Source organism: Emydura macquarii, unplaced genomic scaffold (genome assembly GCF_026122565.2).
Source record: "Emydura macquarii macquarii isolate MOO-44397 ecotype Brisbane River unplaced genomic scaffold, CSIRO-AGI_Emac_v2 contig_3721, whole genome shotgun sequence".
Classification (NCBI taxonomy): domain Eukaryota; kingdom Metazoa; phylum Chordata; order Testudines; family Chelidae; genus Emydura; species Emydura macquarii.
Genome location: NW_027133858.1, coordinates 1 through 19,259, shown reverse-complemented (window position 1 = coordinate 19,259; position 19,259 = coordinate 1).

Below are 19,259 nucleotides of genomic sequence, written 5' to 3'. Positions count from 1 at the left end.
AAACCAGTGTGTGGAGAGGACTGGACCCATTTATGAGACAGGCAAATAAAACGTGAAATTGAACAAAAGAGCAAAAACATGAAAGGAAAAAGAGTTGGGCTTTGAGGCTGTGATTTCCAAAGCGCCCAAGGAAGTTAAACATCTGCGGCAATTGGAAAAGTAGCTCCCTTCAGGCCCCTTTGACATTTCCAAACTAAAGTGCAAGTGTGATATTAGAAGCTAGACAAGTGACAATCTGTCTGGGGCTCAGTTCTCCACCTGAGGCATTGTGGTTCAAATCACTCTTTTCTCCCACCCATTTCTTTTGTAAGCTCTCTGGGGCAGGGTCTGTCTCTCACAGGTGTGGGTGCAGGGCCCATTACCCTACAATGGCCTTCTACAAAAGAAAAATAATATTTTTGTGAATTGTCATCAGCTCTCATGAAGTGGGTTTTTGCCCATAAATAAAAAAACAATTAAAGTAAAAAAAGGAAAGGAATTGAGGCAGATAATGTGAGCCATGCCACTGGCCCTTTTCCCTGCAGGACAGTCCACACTACCACAACATCCCAGCATTAAAAACAGCCCTGACTGAGGGAGGAGCGCCCCTCCTGAGTTGCCTGCACCACCCCCTGCATGGCAGAACCCCTTTGCACGGCCAGGGCTCAACCTGAATTTTCTTTGTTGTTTCTTTGCTGTTGTCCAAGAAACCAATTTCCAAACAGCCACAAACCCAGAAGAGGGCGACTGAGCAAAGAGAACTTGGAATGGAAGAGAGGTGCACAGCTGTGCACATTGACTCTAAAAGCGGCTGTAACTTCTGATGGACAATGGGAAAGCTGCATTGACCTCCAGGCCCTGGGCACTGGATGGCTGTAGAGGGAGAAGGAGGGAGAGCAGGTTGCTATATCGTTTGGTAACTGAGAACTGTATCAGCTCAACACACCTACATTTAAAGAGCCATGGGAATTATTTGCAAAGCATTATCTTGTGGCTAGGACAAAGGAGTGGGACACAGGAGATCTGGGTTCAAGTACAGGTTCTGTGGAAGATTCCCTATTTGACCTTGAGTAACTCACTGAATTGCTTTGTGCCTCTGTTTCCCCATCTGTTAAACAGGGACCATTAAATCCTTTGTCTCTCTCATCCATTTAATGTGTATCCATTTCAGACAGTGACAGTCTCTTACTATGTGTCCGTGCAACACCCAGCAGAAAGGGGCCCACATCTGAGTTCCAGTCTGTAGGTCTGACCATAATACCAATGACAAGATTCAGAGACGACACAGGGTGGGGGAGGAGGGGTCAGGTGACCATGCAGATTTCTGCCAGGGTTTGCTGGCCAGGCCCCCTCCCTGGCCAGCAGCTCCTGGAGCAGGCTGCAAGGTGCGACCCCGGGGAGACGGAGAAGCAAACACTTTGCTGTGGGAGCTGCAGGGAGGGGAAGCTGAAAGTAAAGTCTGTGTGTTTGTCTTTGAACCGTGCCCTCTGCCCACCAACAGCAGGTCCCAGCCGCCTCTGATAAGAGTAGTGAGAATACAAATAAAAAGAGTAAAATGCAGCTCCGGCCCTGCTGTTCATGGCAATGACACATGGAACTCAGCTGGTGCCAGCCAAGAGTAACCTGGGAGCTGCTACCCAGCACAGTGATAAGGGCCCCCTGGGCATTCATTAGAACACCTGCATTTTAATTAACCCCAAAGGTGTTTGCATATCATGGTATGTTATGACTGAGCTGGGATAATCTGTCTACAGAGACTAATTATAACTTCTGCCTTCTGCCACTTCAGTCCGGCTCCCAAATAAGATGCCCACCACATGACCAGCAAGAAATGACAGCGATGAAAAGAATTGCAAAGGGCCTTACTGACACTGCTCTGCTATGGCAGCAGCTAACGGATCCATGAGCTCAGTGCTGACAAACCCCTAACACAGCCCTGCTTCCCTGGCTCTGTCACACCCTCTGTGTGTGGGGTCTATGGCCTGGTTTAGGTTACAGGCTATGCCAGCGATGTAGCTAACTACTGCTAAGCCTTTAGCATCGAGGCCCAGCAGAGGTGCAAGACAAGCCTTACATGGCTAGTGAAGGAGCAGCGTTGTTAAGTTAAATCAACCTTAATTCTCTAAAGATCCTTTCCCCCTACGAACACTGGTTGTGCAAAGGGCTGGGTAAGAGAACATGCCCGGGACCCAGCAAGACGCAGAGTGATGTTCATCCCAGTGGAAAGAGAAGGGATGGTGTTGGGGGTAATGCTCAGACTGGAATCCTAGTCTGCTGGGTCACATTCCCATCCCTTCCACACACTCCTTTTGTGACCTCAGACAATTCAATCAGTCTGAGATTTTCAAGAAAGCCAATAGGAGTTAGGAGCCCAAAGCCCACTGCACTAGAATGAGTTTTGGGAGCCTGGCTCCTTTGAAAATCTCACCCTCCAATTCTCTGTGCCTCAGTTCCCCCTTGTAAAATGGGCTGGTAACCCTTCCTATGTTTGTGAACTCTGAAAGGCAGGGACTGTCTCACGTTGTGTCTGAAGAGCACCCAGAACATTGGGGCCATGACCTTCCTGTAGTTGCTAGGGACCACAATACTGCCACTCTTTACTGGATTGCAAAAAGTGATCCCAAGTGGTGCACAGGACATATGCTGTCCATCTGCACAGCGCTGACTTTCACCCTCACAAATAATCACACAACTGCATGAATACATCCAGGAGCCCAAAGAGACAGAAGGGGGCACAGGAGCAGTGGCTAATACAAACCAAGAAGAAAGCTGAATACCGGGTCCAGTTCACTTCCATTTCACACTCCAGGGTGGAATTCACTGGCTTGTGTTACACAGCAGGAGAGACTAGATGGTAATTAACATCCCATGTCCCCTCATCATTTATGGGTTAGATTCTCAGCTGGAGTAAATCTACATAGCTCCTTTGAGTCCAATGGAGTTAGTCCTGATTTACACCACCAGGGTGAGTGACAGAGGGGAATCAGCCCCATTGAACCCAATGGAGTTACTCAGGATTCAGATCATTCCAAGTGAGAGGAGAATCTGCAGCCTGGTGGAAATGAAGATCCAGCCCTTTCAATTTAATACTGCTACCCTTATTTATGCCAGCTGAACTGCTGGTCCTGGGGGTCTGTGAGTGTCCTCTAAAATGATGCAAAATCTCAGTTAATTGGTGACTCTGCTGAGGACTCAAACCAGGAGCCTGGAGGGGATTGAGAGACCGGGTCCCAAAGGGACCTTGGGTGATTTAAAGACTATGGACAGCCTAAAGTCTGTGGGAAGCTGTGAAAAAGCTCTGGGGATCTGCAGCAGCCTGTGACAATAGGCTGTGGACATCCCTGGCTACCTATAACAAAAGCACAGACCGAGCACCTCTCCTGTGTGATGTGCTGTTTTGGGTAAGAAATCTGGACGCTTCTACACAGGAGTCACGGCCAGGGGGAAGAGGAAAATTAAGAGTATTAAGAGTATTAGAACAAACACCCCCAGAAGAAGGGCTAGAACCCAGGAGTTCAAGCGTTAGACCCCTACGCTCCTCCCAGAGCCACGGATAGAACTAGGAGTCCTGAGAACCATCTCCAAGTCAGCCAGTTCTCAGGCAACTCCTGCTGAAGGCAGGATAAATCATAGCTCAGGCCTGGGCAGTTTCCTACTCCCCGTCTCATCAAGGTGTCTTTCATCTCCTTGTTCCTCAGTGTCTATCTGAGGGGGTGGAGGGGTGGGGGTTTGTTTCTATGACTCATTTGTTTACATTTCTCCTTCAGCTCTGACGTAGCTTTTCTCTCTGCAGCATCTTATAACCTTGCACCTTGTTTCTGCCATTTCTCCTCTTCTCTCCCCGCCGCCCGGCCCTTGTGTATTTCTCTCCCTCAAGGTCACTCACAGCTGCACCAATATTAAGCTGTTGACTTTTGCTGGGTTTTTAAGCACATAATGATGATGCCTCCAGGGGACATTATTAGAAGCCTGGTTTGGGCAAAGTGAAGACGACCCACGTATTTCTTTAGTGAGGAGAGCCTGGGGCGCCTTGCTTGAATGGAGCACTCCTGCAGATTGCACCTGGTGCTGGCAAAGACCAGTATATGAAAGTGCCTTGCTTCATTGAATGCACCACTTCTGACAGAACACTGCTCTGGCTGGTATCTCAGGCCTGGCCTCTCCTCCCATGCAGCCCCCGCCAGTCAGTCTGAGCCCAGTGCTCTGCTAGAAGATGCTGCTTTGCAGAGCGTGGAGCGGGCGACCCACTCGGATGTGCTTGGAGTCAGTGCTAATCCCAATGTCCCAAGAAAGTCCTAGGGAGCACTGTGCTGGAGGGAAGAGGGTGGGGGGCTCAGTAGATAGCCCTGTTCTCTCTGGGTATGTCTACACACGGATCAAAAACCTGCAGCTGACCTGTGCCAGCCGTGGCTGCGTGGCAAGTCTTTTATCCCTGTGTAGATGTACTCTCTGAGTCAGGGTGCAGGGCGTCAATGCAGTGCTTGGGTCATTAGTCATGGCCATTGGCGAGGTCACGGCACAGTTTGATCAAAACAGAGGTTTGAACCTTCATTTCCTGGCTAAATTCTAACACAGACACTTCTTTACATTGTAGGTACAGAGACAGCTCTAATGTAAGGCCGGTCATATCCCCAGCTGGCAAAACTCACCAAAGCACCATTGCAGTTAATGCCCCTAGGTCTTTTTACACTGAGCAAATTCACTTTGGCTTCTGGCTGTAATGTGTAGATGCCAAGGTGCATGTCTATCAGACTACATGTGAGCAGGTCTCCTTTCAAAGCAAGATGGGTGGAAAAAAGTTTTCCCATCTCATGAGAATTTTTAACATTTTGAAATTTGTCAGAACGAAAAAAATCAAAATTTCAACAGTGTGAACTGCCAAAAATTCACTTGGGGGAAAATAAATGTTTTATTCTGATCACTTCAAAGTTTTTTCAGTCAATATTGACCTTCTCCCCTTTTTAAAATGTCTAAACCAACAGCTGTTTTCACCCAAAAACCTTACAACTTTCTGTTGTGACAAGATTGAAATGGGATGCTTCGACAATCTAGAAAATTTGTAACCAAATATCTGTTTTTCTGGGTCAGGTGTTTCATTGAAGCAACACTGTTTAATGAGCAGTTCTGTTTTAGAAAAAATGGCATTAGCCTACCAAAAACATGTCCCCCCCCAAAAAAAAACCCCCCCCCCGAAAAAAAAAAAAAAAAAAAGCAATTGAAGAGATCCACACACACAAAACACCAGAAAATTCCTGACCAGCTTAATTTCAAAGGTTCTTTTTCCTGGCATCTGGCTGAGCTAAGTGGAGGGTTAGGGGAAGTGTGAGGAGCCTTGGAAAGACACCATTTCTACTTGAGTGCATGCATCGCTCTGGGTTCCTCCATGGCCCCTCATTTACACCAGTGAATCTAACCTCACTCCTGCGAGGGACGGAAGGGTTTTCATCCCCATTTCACAGGCTGAGCAGCAGAGAGGTTGACAGATGCTCCTTTGACATGCCCAGCATAGGTAACTCACCCAAAGTCACCCAGGCAGTCTGTGGCAAATCTTGAACCCAAGTCTCCCCGAGTTGCAATCTGCCCACAACAGCAGGTTTTGTTGCTCCTACAAATGGCAGGAACTCTGCTACACGTTGCTGAGCGCTGCATACTGACAGCTTGTCTGTTAACACGCCATGTGCACACACCCGGGCACCTCTCCTTCACAGAAAGCTATTGGAACGCAGTCCAGCACTGTGACCGCACGAGCAGCCTTTGCAGGAGGAAAGGTCTCTGCATCTTTCTGAAGAACCCTGGCCCAGATCCTTCGCTGGTGAAAATGACCCCCAAGGGCTGCAGCCCTTTTCTCTGAATGCCACGGCTCTTGGCTGCTCGCAATCTGGGCAGCGTTCAGCCTGCAGACCTAGAGGGGAAAGGTTTCCTAGGACAGCCTCAAGTCAAGTGCCCAGGTGTAGGCCAGCCTAGCAGATCTCATTTATACTTATTGTGTATATCATGGTAGCGCCTGGAAGCCCAACTGAGACCGGAGCCCTGTTTTGCCAGGGGCTGCACCGACAAATAGTACCAGTGAGATCAGGACCCCACCTGGCCAAGTGCCACCCAGACACACAGAGCCACAGAGAGCAGGACACCGGCGTGCCAGCACTGCACAGACAAACAGTAACAGAGCTCGGGACCATCACGGGGTCTACTCACCGCTAGGGTGCCTGGGGAGTCTCACCTTCCAGGCCCAGCACCTCCTTCCGCTGCTCATCCATGCGCCCCGCCGTGTCTCTGAAACTCAGAGTGCTCTATCTTCATGGCTTGTCCCTCTGGCCAGGTCATTAAAATCCTCCCCTTCCAGGGTAGGAAAGTCCCAGCAGACAATTGTCCGAGGCAGCCTTCTGCTCCATGGCCAAGTCTGTGCCGCTGCCCCAGTGGGTGGGGTGGGAACCCAGGCCCATCCGCTACTGCATGGTCCAGTCCAGGGGGACCCTCTGTCTAGCAACGATGGGCTGCTTGCTGCCAGCCCCTCTCACTATTTCCCTGGAGCTCTGCCGGCTCACCCCCTCTCTGGGCTTACCAGCCCAAACTGCCTCCTTCCAGGGACTCACTGCTTCACTCCATAGCCCCAAACACCCCCTGCCCCTTCTCCCAGGGAATGGCGGCTGCCAACTTCCTGGTGTTATACCAGCCCCACCTGTTCCTTCCCAGCTGGGCTCCATCAACCTTTCCAGTCCTGCTTCTCCCCAGGTACAGGTTAATTAACCTAATTTAACCAGATTTGCCTCACAGGGGCTGGACGCTCCCTTGTGCCAAGCACCGCACAGCTGCTCAGGGACTGGCACCTCTTTGTGGCAGACACTGCTTAGACACACAGCAACAGACCCCCCCCCCCCCGTGCCCAGTGTTTGGCAGACATACAGTGGACAGAGTGTAGGGGGGCTAGGGGCTGGCTGGGAAGGCTGGCCAAAGTGGAAGGGAGGGCATCCAGCTGGGGGGGTTACTGCCCAGAATGGAGGGGCTGAAGTGACTAGGGAGGCAGAACAGAGTAGGGGGCAAACAGGTCTGGCTGGAGTGTGCGGGGGGGTTGAGGGGTCTAGGTATGTGGGCTGGCCAGAGTGGGAGGCAAGGGGTCAGGCCACAGGGCTGGTGAGAGAAGGGGGGGGCGAGGGTACTAGCTACAGGGGCTGACAAAGTTGGGGGTCAAAGGGTCTGCCTGAAGGGGCTGGCCAGATTGTGGGGGGTGAGAAGCCTGGGTAGGCGGCTGGTCTGGTTTGACTAGGGGGTGAGGATGGGGCTGGCTGGAGGGGTCGGTCTAGAGTGTGGGGGGCCAGAGGTATGACTGGAGGGGCTGTCTGCTTGTGAGGGGAGTGGCCACAGGCCTGGCGGGAGGGATTGGGCCAGAATATTAAAGAAATATCAATTACATTAATATAATATACTTGTAAAAAGTTTCAAAGCATATAAAATACACTTTAAAACTCAAAACTTTAAAAACTTCCAAATATAAAAGAAACAAAGTAAATAAAAGTTGAAAAATATGAAAAATAAGATTTAAAACTCGAAATGTAAAGTCTGAAATTGAACCAGCAGCTGAGAGGTGAGAGTCAATGGGACGTGAGCTCCCTCATCACGTCAGGAGCTTCCAATTGCCCCCACTCTCTGCCCCCCAGGGCAGGGCTAACAGCAGTCGCACTCCGGCCATGCGGCCACCCAAGCCTGGGAATGAGGGGCGGCCCCCTCCTGGGCTCCCAGACCCACAGACAAAGCCCAGGGGAACCACTCCCATTTACATTTGCTGGACCCAAGGCTCTTGCTCTGGTTGTACAGGGGCTAGGAGACCCCAGGCAAAATTCAAATAAAACTAAGTTCTGCATAAGGCCTTATTTACACCATCCATTATGAATAATTCCTCCAGTGCCAGGTCTTCTTCCCCAGGTTACAGTTGGGGCAACTGAGGCACGGAGAGCTGAGGTAGTTCAGTTGTGTAGCTGGGCTTAGATCACAAGAGCTCCAGGTGACTTGACCTCCTCTCTATAACCCCTGTTGCCTGGCTGCCCTTGTTATCGTTGTAGGCTGGGATTGTCAAGGTGGTCTAAGGGAGTTAGGCCCCCAAGACGCCATGTCTTACTCTCCTTTAGGCTCCTTTGCAATTCCCAGCCTTCATAGTTCTGAAAGTCAAGAGAAGCCCAGGCCTTGGAAGATGCCAAGTGAGACCCAGGGCCAGAATTACAAAGGGGATTTGGCATATAAAGAAGCTGACAGTTGCCTTGTGGGATTTGCAGTAACACCTCAGCAAGTTAGGTGCCTAAATCCCATTGGATGCCCACGGGATTTAGCTACCTGGCAGATTTAGGAGCTTTGGGAAATTCCAGTATATACCTGTCCCACCTTTAGGTGCCCAAATCCCTTGGTAATCCCGGCGCACAGAAAGCACAGAAGCTAGGCTGAAGTCAGGAAACCCTGGGGGAAATTCTAGGGCCTGTGCTAGGCAGGGGGTCAGACTAGGGGAGCAGAACGGCCCCTTTGGGCTTTAAAATTGTTGAGTCTATGAACCTTTGCCTCTAGACCTCTGCTTCTGAGCTGTTCAGGTCTCTCGGGATTGAGTCCCTCAAGCCCTTAGGAAATAGACATGGGTAGATCACCTTCCCACAGCATCACGCCTTTAATGCCCTGGCTGGGACAGGTGTTTAACACCTGGCTGAAGGACCACCAATGACAGTCATCAAGACTAGGCTTTTGGGGGTCATTGATTTTTATGGTCTTTGAATGAATTCCCCGCCCTGCCCCGGGAAAACAGGCAGCTAGAGAATGGAACGTCACAGTTTAAACCCATGGCACAGAGATGGGGTCCTGGTGAACAGCACGGTTTTGCTTTCTGCAGAGAGAGACCGAACATGGACACAAACAGGACAGACAGAAAGAAGCAGGAGGGAAGGAGAGACTCTACCGAGCCAGAAATTCTGATTAACATGGGACTGACGGTAGGGGTAAGATCAGACCACGGGAGGGGTCTGCGTCTGCCCTCAGCTGAGGGCATCTTCAGGATGGTGGAAATGATGTGGCTGTAGGACAAGAGGATGAGCAAAAATGGAACCAGCAAAAGGAACACCGTAAGGATAGTAAGAGCAACATCATTCTGGCGGGTGTCTGTGGAGGCCAGTCTCATCACAGGGAGAATGTTGCAGAAGAAATGACTGATTCTATTAGACCTACAGAAAGGCAGCGTAAATATGGAAAGGGTGTGTCCAAACGCCACCAGGATACCAATGGTCCAGGAACCAGCTGCCATCTGAGCGCAGAGGGTTTGGTTTATAATGAGGGTGTATTTCAGGGGATGGCATATGGCCACGTATTGGTCATATGCCATGACAGAGAGGAGGCAGCACTCTGTAATGCCAAAGAGAACAAAGAAAAACATCTGAGCGCCACAGCCCACGAAGGAGATGGTCTAGGTCTCTGACAGCAGGTTCACCAGCATCTTGGGCTGTGTGACTGAGGTGTAGCAGATCTTCCAGGAAGGATAAATTCCTGGGGAAGCAATACATGAAGGTGTGAAGGGCAGAGTCAGCGATTGTGACGATAACAATCAGAGTGTTCCCCAACAGGGCCATCACATAGAAGGTGAACACCAGCAGAAAGAGCAGGACTTGCAATGACTGGAAATCAGAGGATCCCAGCAACTCTATCTCAGCCACACAGGTCTGGTGGCTCTTCTCCATATCTTCAACACACTTCAGCAGGCACCTGGGAACTGGAAAACAAAGGGAAGCACCTTTTGTAATAATAGATGTAGAGATGGACCAAAAAGAATGTTGAAACTGTTCTCTTTTGCAAAATGCTGTTTTGTTGATATTCAAATAACTTGCAGAAATGTGCCGATTTTGGGCAAAATGTTCCACACAAAATATTCAAAACCTAATATTTTGTGTATCTACTTTCCCATTTAATTTTGTTCCAGATTTCTTGTTTTGTTTTGATTGTTTGACAGAAGCTATGAGGGTGGATGGATCACTTGATGATGAACTGTTCTGTTCATTCCCTCTGAAGCACCTGGCATTGGCCACTGTCGGAAGACAGGATACTAGGCTAGATGGACCATTGGTCTGACCCTGTATAGCCGTTCTTATTATTCATATGTTCTATTACACTGTAAAATATTAAAATGTAATATGTAATACATGTTTATATGTATACATTATATATACTTTAATATATTTTATTTTCCATTATACTGAATATTTTACTATATACATTACTATATAGCATTTATATGGCATTTATTATAATTCTAAAGGGTTGACTTGGGGACAGTGATGGAGATGGATCCAATGTCTAGGATCGACAAATTCATCAGGAAGAAGTACATGGGGGTGTGAAGGTGGTGATCGAGGGCTACTGCTGTGATAACGAGGAGGTTCCCTGTCAGGGCTACCAGGTAAATCCCTAGAAACACAACAAAGTGTAAAATCTGCAGCTCCCGATTGTCAGAGAATCCCAGGAGAAGGAACTCGGTCACCGTGGTTCGGTTGGACATTTTCCTTCACAGTACGTCATGTGCTGCATGTGAAGAGAAGGAGAAGGACAATGGTAGGCTGGAGCACTCCTGCCTCCTCACCTCTATCAGCCACTCCAGTCGTCAGGCACATTGTCATATTTGTCATTGGAGTAGCTCTAATGACATGAATACATGTGCGTGTGGTGAAGTGCAGACCATGGAGCATCTGCTGGTTTGGCGACTCCTAGGGGAGGTCTGTATGGAGGAGGACCTTGCTGCAATGACGGAAAGCGGCATCACTTGTGCACAGTTCTGGAAAAACATCTGATGTGTGACAAGGACACAAGAAGAAGATCACACCAGTATGAATTGCTATAAGTCTCTTCCAGTCAACGGAGTGGCATCCATTTCCATCATTGGGCAATCTGGTCCAAGATGTGGCTAGATAAATTACAGTGTAGATACGGAACAAGCGACAACCCAAATGCACCCGCCCTTGATATGATGGTTGTCCTAGTGCGACAACAGAGCCATTTTATGGAAGGAAACTAAATGAGTTCAACGAAGTGTGAGCTGAGAGTGGGAAATGACCACTGCCTGTAAATATATCAGGGGTGTCACAGATTGTACCAAGCCCCCCCGCCCAGAACACCCACTAGGAAGGCTGTGAGGGCCATACAAGCCTCGGTGTTCATTATCCCATGTCTCAGATTCCTTGGGACACTCTCATGGCCCAAAACTTCCATCTGGTACCCCCTCTGGTATCCCCCTGGGCTCAGTGCTGACCCTTCAGACTCCCAGGTACTCAAACTCACCCCTCTCCCATAACTCCACCCTCCCACACACAATTTGTTCAATCTATCAACTTTCTGCTCGTTATATTTAATTGTGTAATGCACAGGGAAGTACAGATCACATAGAACCATCAACATCCTAAAATCAGTATCCCTCATTAACTCACCCTTGTCTTGGGATTCTTCAGTGTTCTGGCAGGCAATGCAGGGTCCTACCCTGCCTCGACCCAGCCTCCCTCATCTTACTCCGGAGCAGGCTGGTTTCTCCTCCATTTCCCCTCTATCAGACTATTTATAGACTCCTGCTGGGGTCACCTACTTCTTTTTGCTCCACTCTTTGGTAATTTGTCACTGCTCTCAAAGTCCTCTGCCTTCAGACAGGAAGAAGATGTGTCTTCTCCCAGGTAGAGCAAACCCGCTGTCTCAATGTGTTTTACCTGAATTAGATGGTCATTGAGTGCTGACCACTTGCTATTGTTCCTGGCCTGGCTGAGACATGTCATAATTCTGCTAAGTCATAGACTCATAGACTCTAAGGTCAGAAGGGACCAATATGATCATCTAGTCTGAACTCCTGCACAACGCAGGCCACAGAACCTCACCCATCCACTCCTGTGATAGACCCCTAATCTATGACTGAGCTATTAAAGTCCTCACATGATGGTTTAAAGACTTTAAGGTACAGAGAATCCACCAGCAAGTGAGCCGTGCCCATGCTACAATAAAAGAATCTACACACGGGCTAATAAGAGATCACCCCGCAATTCCATCCAAGGGCTCAGTTAGGAGTCAGTTCTTCAAACCGCACCAAGGCATTTTTCTGTGGTCGCATCCCATCTCCCCCTCGAGAGGTTACATACAATCCTGGCCCAGAACAATGCATACATTTTGCATTTAAGGCAATGGACTCCAGAGACATTTAAACTTAATTCTGGAAGATTTTTCAGGGATATTGCAGGAAATTGCCATATCTTTCTCTTCTGGTCTTATATCCTCTGTTCCTGTGAAAAACAGCAGACTCACAGAAAGCTAAAATAGAATCATAGAAAATTAGGGTTGACAGGGACTTCAGGAGGTCATCTAGTCCAACCCCCTGCTCAAAACAGGACCAACTCCAATTAAATCATCATAAAATACTAAGACGTCAACACAACCAGACTCTGTTTTCACAGAAAATATGACATAAATACTCCCAGCAGCCTAGATGGCATCTTGTATGCAACAGATTCTATTCCTGGAAAATGTTGTTTGGTTTTGAACCCAATTTTCCTGTATAAAAAAATGGTAGCAGGTTGCCTATGCAAAAAACTCTGATACTGAGCTTAGAGACCCTCGTGCTTAGAAAATACATTCTCTGGGCTTTCACCTGTGTTAGTTACCTAATTTTTACTTTCCTGCATCTATTCCTTTGAAACAGAAATAAGCTCAGTAGCGGTAGGATAAATGGGCTTGCAATTGCACTATAGCTTCAAAATATTAATATTTTCCACCCCTGCTTAATGCTCAGTTTCCAAGTAAGAGGGTCAGAAATGTTCCATCTGGACGCTTTATCATACGAAAAGTGGAAAAGTGAAATTCTCAGGGAGAGTATCTGATATCCTCATGGGAGGAAAAACCTTCTTTTGCTTGAAAAACTGACCACCCCTTTCTTTTTTCAAGTTAAAATTTCAGGTTTCCTTTGTTTTTAGGTGAAAAGCTTTAGTTTCTGGTTGCCATCTCCTGAAAAAATTTCCATTTGGGGGTTTCTGCTGCAGAGTCAAAAGTTTCCACGTGTTGGGTTTTTTTTTAGTTTTTTTTTCTGACTGACTTCAGATGTTTCTTACATTGATAATAACATTTTTAAAAAGTTCTAGTAATAATTCTTAAATTAGCCTTGACATTAATTACTTAACGTATGCAATTGAAGCAGTAACTTACTGTGCTGTTCATTGCAAATTGTACTTCAACTTGCTGTGTGTTCAAATCCACCATCTTCAAGATCTATCTATCTATCCCTATACAACCCATCTATCTATCTATCTATCTCAATGTCCCTACTACTGTATTATCTACATGCCAGAGGGAAAGATTTCAAAGAATCCTTTCACTTGCTTATGTTGGCCCAATCCTGTTTTCATGAAAGTACAGAGCCACAACCCCCCGCTCTTTCTACCAAGAGGCACTTCAGCCTGATACACTGTAACTTTAATCAAAAGCTAAAACCTCAACTGACTTATATTGTTCTACCCTTTGAAATGTTCACCTCTGTCTTTCTAAAATATCCATTTACTGCATAACATTCAAGTCTGTCTGTATTTTGTATAATTCTATTGTAAAACCACTCCACTGACCATTTTATCTGTTCATTTTACCCACTCTCAATATATTTGTAAAAACCCTATTTTAAGTATAAAAAGCCACACAGTGAAATGTAACATACTGACCTAATTGTGAAAGATACTGGCAAAAATGAAATAAGGTTTGCTTTAAAAATAATATGTGTATTCTTCAGCTAGGAGTTGGCCCTGAGTGATTGGAGTGTGAGTGGCTGAGCAATTGAGGTGGTTGTAGACAGGGAGAGTGATTGAACAATTGGTCTCAGTAAGGGATGTCGAATCCGACAAAGAAAACACCAGCCTCACCTAAAACGTTTGAGGGAAGACGAAAGGAGTGAAGATAATAACTATTGGCATTCAAATGGCCGAAGAGGAGTCCCCTGATGAACTCTGGAGCCAGTCCACTTCAAAGAACAAAATTTGATCAGACTTACAACAATGTAGATGATTAAGGATCACACCAAATGCAGATGCAGCATGACAGGGCAAAAACCCATAGACTGACATGGGGTCTTTTCCCTATAAAATGGGACAGAAAGATGAAGGCTGGAGATTTGGGTCTACATCATCAACCAGCCAGGAGCACCGATGCTCATCGGCAGAACCTTGCTCCTCATCCTCGTGCTATGGTCACCTGGCCAGTGACTACCATGAGCACCAAAAGGCTGGTAACTATAACATCTGTGAGACCCCTGTGTATGTTTGTCTGTCTCCCTGTCTGTGTATGCCTGTCAGTGTGTGTGAGTATGAATGAAAGTACCGATTGAAGCATGTGTCTCTGTAATTGTAGTATTGATACAATGTTAATATGGTTTTCCTAATGTTTACATTATTGATACTATTTCACTAAGTAAAGAACAATATTGATGACGTTACAGTGTTGATTTTTTTTATTGATACTATTTACCAAATTCCTGTATTCACAATAAACGTGGCTTGTTGCCTTATCCCGTGAAAAAGATCCCGTGATATTTCTTATTTGAATAACACTTACCCTGAGACTGACTTTATAGCACTGGACTCAAAGTTGTTGCTCTCTGCAGATGAGCAGCGCATAGCTGAGTCTGATCATCACTGACGTTATCAGACTGATGCTGTAGGGGACAATTTATTCACTTCTGTTTTCTCAGGTCTTGCTGGACTCATTCCCTGGAGCCCTGCACATCTCAGAAGCAGAGGCCCAGAGGTAAAAGAGCGTCAATTCACACATGAAAAAGGCAAAAGGGGATAGTATGATCCTCTGGTCTGACCCCTGCCCAGCACAGGTTGTAGGATCTCCCCCAGGGTTCCCTGATTCCAGCCCAGCTTCTGTGTTATCCATGCAGCACATTTACAAAGGTATTTGGACAACTAAAGATGGTGGCGGGAGACTCGTATGATTTTCCAAAGCTCCTAAATTCCATGGAGGTTCAATGGGAGTTAGGCACCTACCCTGCTAAGGTGCTTTTGTGCATACCACATAGTCGACATCTCCATCTTCAAGTGCATAAATTCCTTTCTAAAGCTGGCCGTGTGTCTAACTTCTTAACTTCCTGGGCTTTCCTTCATTTTCAGAAATACCAAGCTCGGGATTTGCAAAGGACACTAAGATATGCAAACGTTGGATGCCAAAGTGCCTTGGCCTGTCTGGAACACGCCAGCTTGTGGTGATATAAGTACAACCAGGCAGCAGGGGATAGAGAGAAAGGTCAAAACACCTGTAGCTCTTGCAATATAAGCCCAACTTTGCAATGAAGTTGCTCTCTGTGCCTCAGTTTCCCTGCTCGTAACCTGGGGGATAAGAACTGAGACAGGATGAATAATTCACAAGGAATCATTCATTTAGGGCCTGATCCACAATTCAGTTTTGTCCAAGCACTTAATGCATTTTCATGGATCTGAGTGAAATATGTGTTACATTTTTTTCAAACAGAAGTTGGCTGTTTCCACAGGAACGTAGGAATTGCCAGAGTCCAGGACCCTGAGTCCGACATGAGCTGGCACCACAAATGCTGAACCACCAACCAAGGTGGTGGTGTGGAGCTGCTCTCTGTTGTGTGGTTTGCCTGGGTCTGCAGAGAGCCTGAGATAATAGCTCTGGGAAAGGGAACTGCCCCAGGTTTCTCCATGGGCGTTCATCTCCTAGCCGCACTTCTCTGGAGGACCCCGCCAAGACCTCTCCAGCAGGGGGCTTGGTGTGCAGGGGGAGGAAAATTGCACAGCTATCCCAACCCCGTCACCCAAGCAGATACACCTTGGCTGGGGAGACAAGGACTGGAAGGACCTATACTGCCCCCTGGCAGTCTGTGGGCACCTTGCTGATCCCAAGGAGGTGTTGGGAGATGTTGGCCAGCAGGTGTTACCTGAACTATAAATTGTGTATTAATTATATTGATTACTTAAGAATTCTCAATTAACACTCAGCAGTTTGGTAAGGTCTTGTCCCAAGATCAGGGCCAGCATTATTCAAATTACTGCTCAGTTGGGAGCTCCAATGTGCGTGATTGCAACACTCACACTTAGGGAAACCCTTCCGCATTTGTCATAAGTGTATTCATATAGTTCCCATAGTCACCAACACTCTCCCCCAGCAAGGTATATAGAGAGAATGCAGAATGCACATCTGAACATCCATAGACTCCCACCAGCCCTTGCAGGACAACCTGAAACATTAATTGTTATCTTCCTCTTCGCCATCAACTTCCTCTTCCCAGCACAGAGGCTGGGATACAACTGTAATAATATGTTCTTCCGATACCACTATGCCTAATGTTCTCCCATCTTCCTTCTTTGTGTTTCTTCACCTTGCTAAAGTAGGGGTGCTCTTCTCTTATAAGCTAGTTTCTTAATTATCTTATCATATACGTTAATTCATTGCCATGGAGCTCCTAAGGTCAGACATCTGCAAATGTTCCTACCCTAAAATATCCAAAAGCTAGTATCAGTTTATACTCCCTGTGGTTACCTGATATATCCTAAATGTAATTTTCCCAGTTTCCCAATAACTCAGGGTCATGATTGGGCCATTTATCTATGCCAAAGTTTATAGTTCTCAATAACTTTAAGCTTACTGCTTAAATTAATTCTTTACAGGATACAGGCCTGGGGGTTACTGCTCAATATATGCCCAGTTTTCCTTTGGCCCAATCCTCCGATTTTTCTAGGTCACTCTGTATCCTATCCCTACCCTCCAGCGTATCTAACACTCCCCCTAGATTAGTGTCATCTGCAAACTTGCTGAGGGTGCAATCCACTCATAGTCAAGCCACTGACAAGACACCTGCAGTACCTCTGAGTGGCACCAATTGATAATTGGGCCTTCACATGCTCAGGTTAATTTTTTCAAAGGATCTTAGAGCAGCCTGGGGCTCCAGAGGTGTAATGACCAGGTCACCAGCCTGGGGTATATGCTCTGAGAGTCACTGTCCTATGTCACCAGTTATGGGGCTGGTAGCTAAGCTGTCACCACTGAAGGCAACTCGCATGTGTGCTCTGCTGACGGAGGAAAGCCTTATTGCAGACTAGGTGACACTGGTGTTCATAGTCACAGGTCCACAGGTAGGCCTCCCATGGCACTAACTGTGTGGTGCCGAATCTGGACGTTGTAGCACCATTCCACAACATCTTGGGCAGCTGAGCAGCTCTATTTAGGATTACACTGCTCACCCCATATGGGAAACGGGCTAGGAGGGGCGCTCTCAAAACTGTCTGCTTCCATAGAACCTGACCGGACCACTGCATTTGGAAGGTCACACACCTAAGCAGTCAGAAAATGAGCCAACGTGCAATTACAATGGCTTTGTGGTATGTGAAGGCTCTGTGTGACAGTTTTACCAGCAGCTGACCTGAGAGCAATTAGGGTGATAGGAAATAGAGGCCGAGGAGGGGGAGAGAGACCACTCAGATGAGGAGATGAGAGGGAGGTAACTGCAACTGGGTGGGCATAGAGACTGGTCAGAAGCCAGGGTTAAGACTCCCTATCCTTTCCAGTTGTTTTACATGTTTGCCTAGAGTCCCCCCTCAGATGTGAGCCCTTGATTTAGCCTCAGAGGACCATGTGACAGTTGAAGCAAGGAACCACAGGCTTCACACAGGAACTTCTCAAACACACACACTTTACTCATAGGCTACATCAATGCTAGAAATGTGGTACAGAGCTACCTAGTTAAATCAACCTAACTTTTTAATGTAGCCCAGGCCTTAGACAGCCTTAGCGAGTCACTGACCTCTGCAAAATAATTCAGTGGGGAAAAAAAAAAAAAAAAGTTCAGTCCATTAGAGCAGAGTGAATGCTCCTTGGTGGATTGTGCTGGTGGATCAAAGCTGTGAGGTTCAGAGTGGTTGGGGCACACTGGCAGTGCAGGGGAGCTTTAGAGCCCTAGCAGAGCTGAGAGAGCGGTGGGGAAGGGGTGCCATTGAAGAGCAAGGGAGTCATTTTGTAAAATTTATTTTCGACATTTTGTTTTGGGGTTTATATCTCCAGAATCCCTCTCTCAAATGACCCCATATTTGGGTCACTAACAACTCTAGCTCTGCACAGGCCCTGCTGGGATGGGTTACCTAGGGAGGTGGTGGAATCTCCATCTTTAGAAGTTTTTAAGCTGCGGCTTGACAAAGCCCTGGCTGGGATGATTTAGCTGAGGTTAGTTCTGCTTGGAGCAGGGGGTTGGACTAGATACCTCCTGAGGTCCCTTCCAACTCTGATATTCTATGATTCTTTAACCTATTTCATGCCGAACCAAAGAGTGGTCAAGCAACTGACCACACGATTTGTGAGAAGGCCCTGGCAGAGCTGGAGGGAGTAGGACAGGACAGCAGGTATCTGCGGGTCGAGATTGAAGCGCAGCAGCAGAGCTGCGTGTGTTCTGAGTGATAGCTCAGATATGGGATAGAAGCTGGGATTACAAGCCAGGATTAAATGGCATTGACAGAGCTTTAGGAGGCATGGAGAAGCCCAGAACTGGGATTGCAGGAGGCTGCAGGTTGGCAGAGCTGTGGGGCGGGCTGTGACAGCCAGGGCAGTATAGAGTCAGGACTGAGGTGCACCTGTGTGTGTGTGTGTAAACCCAGACATTAATAGCATTAGGTGGGGGTGGGCTGTGGGTTAGGGCTGAGGGCAGAGCTGGGGATCGCGGGCAGAACAGCAAAGCCTGTCACCATCCAGGTGCGTTGGCTGATCCCTGTCACTGAGGCCTAGAATCCTGAAATTGCCTTTCGCTCGCTGCACCTGGGCCGTGCTGCCTTGGCTAAGCGAGTGGGAATCTCCGGTTTGTTTACATGACGGTTTCACAGCGTTCCCTCCTCCCCTTGCATTCCCTCACTTGGGTTTGCTCTGGTGGAATTTCTGAATGAAGGATCACCTTTCACAGGGGCTGGTACAACTGGCTTGACCCCTTTCCCTTTACACATCTTTGTCTAACTTTAATCCATGCTTCTGACTTTCTTTCCTAATCAGCCCCGATGGGACTGTCGCCGGGACCTGCTTTTCTCAGTAACGTTTCCATCTAACGGCCCTCTCTGGGACCCATTAAAACAAGGAGTAACTTTGTTTCTGCCGCTGGTGCTTAATTGCTTGAGAGGTTTGTCGGATCTCCAAGCAGTACCTGGATCTCAGCTGAGTGTAACATTTCTCAAAGTGCAGATTAAAGCAAGTGAAGTTATAACAACCTGTGTCTCCTTCTGTAAATCTCTGTAGGGTCACGGGTGCTGCCT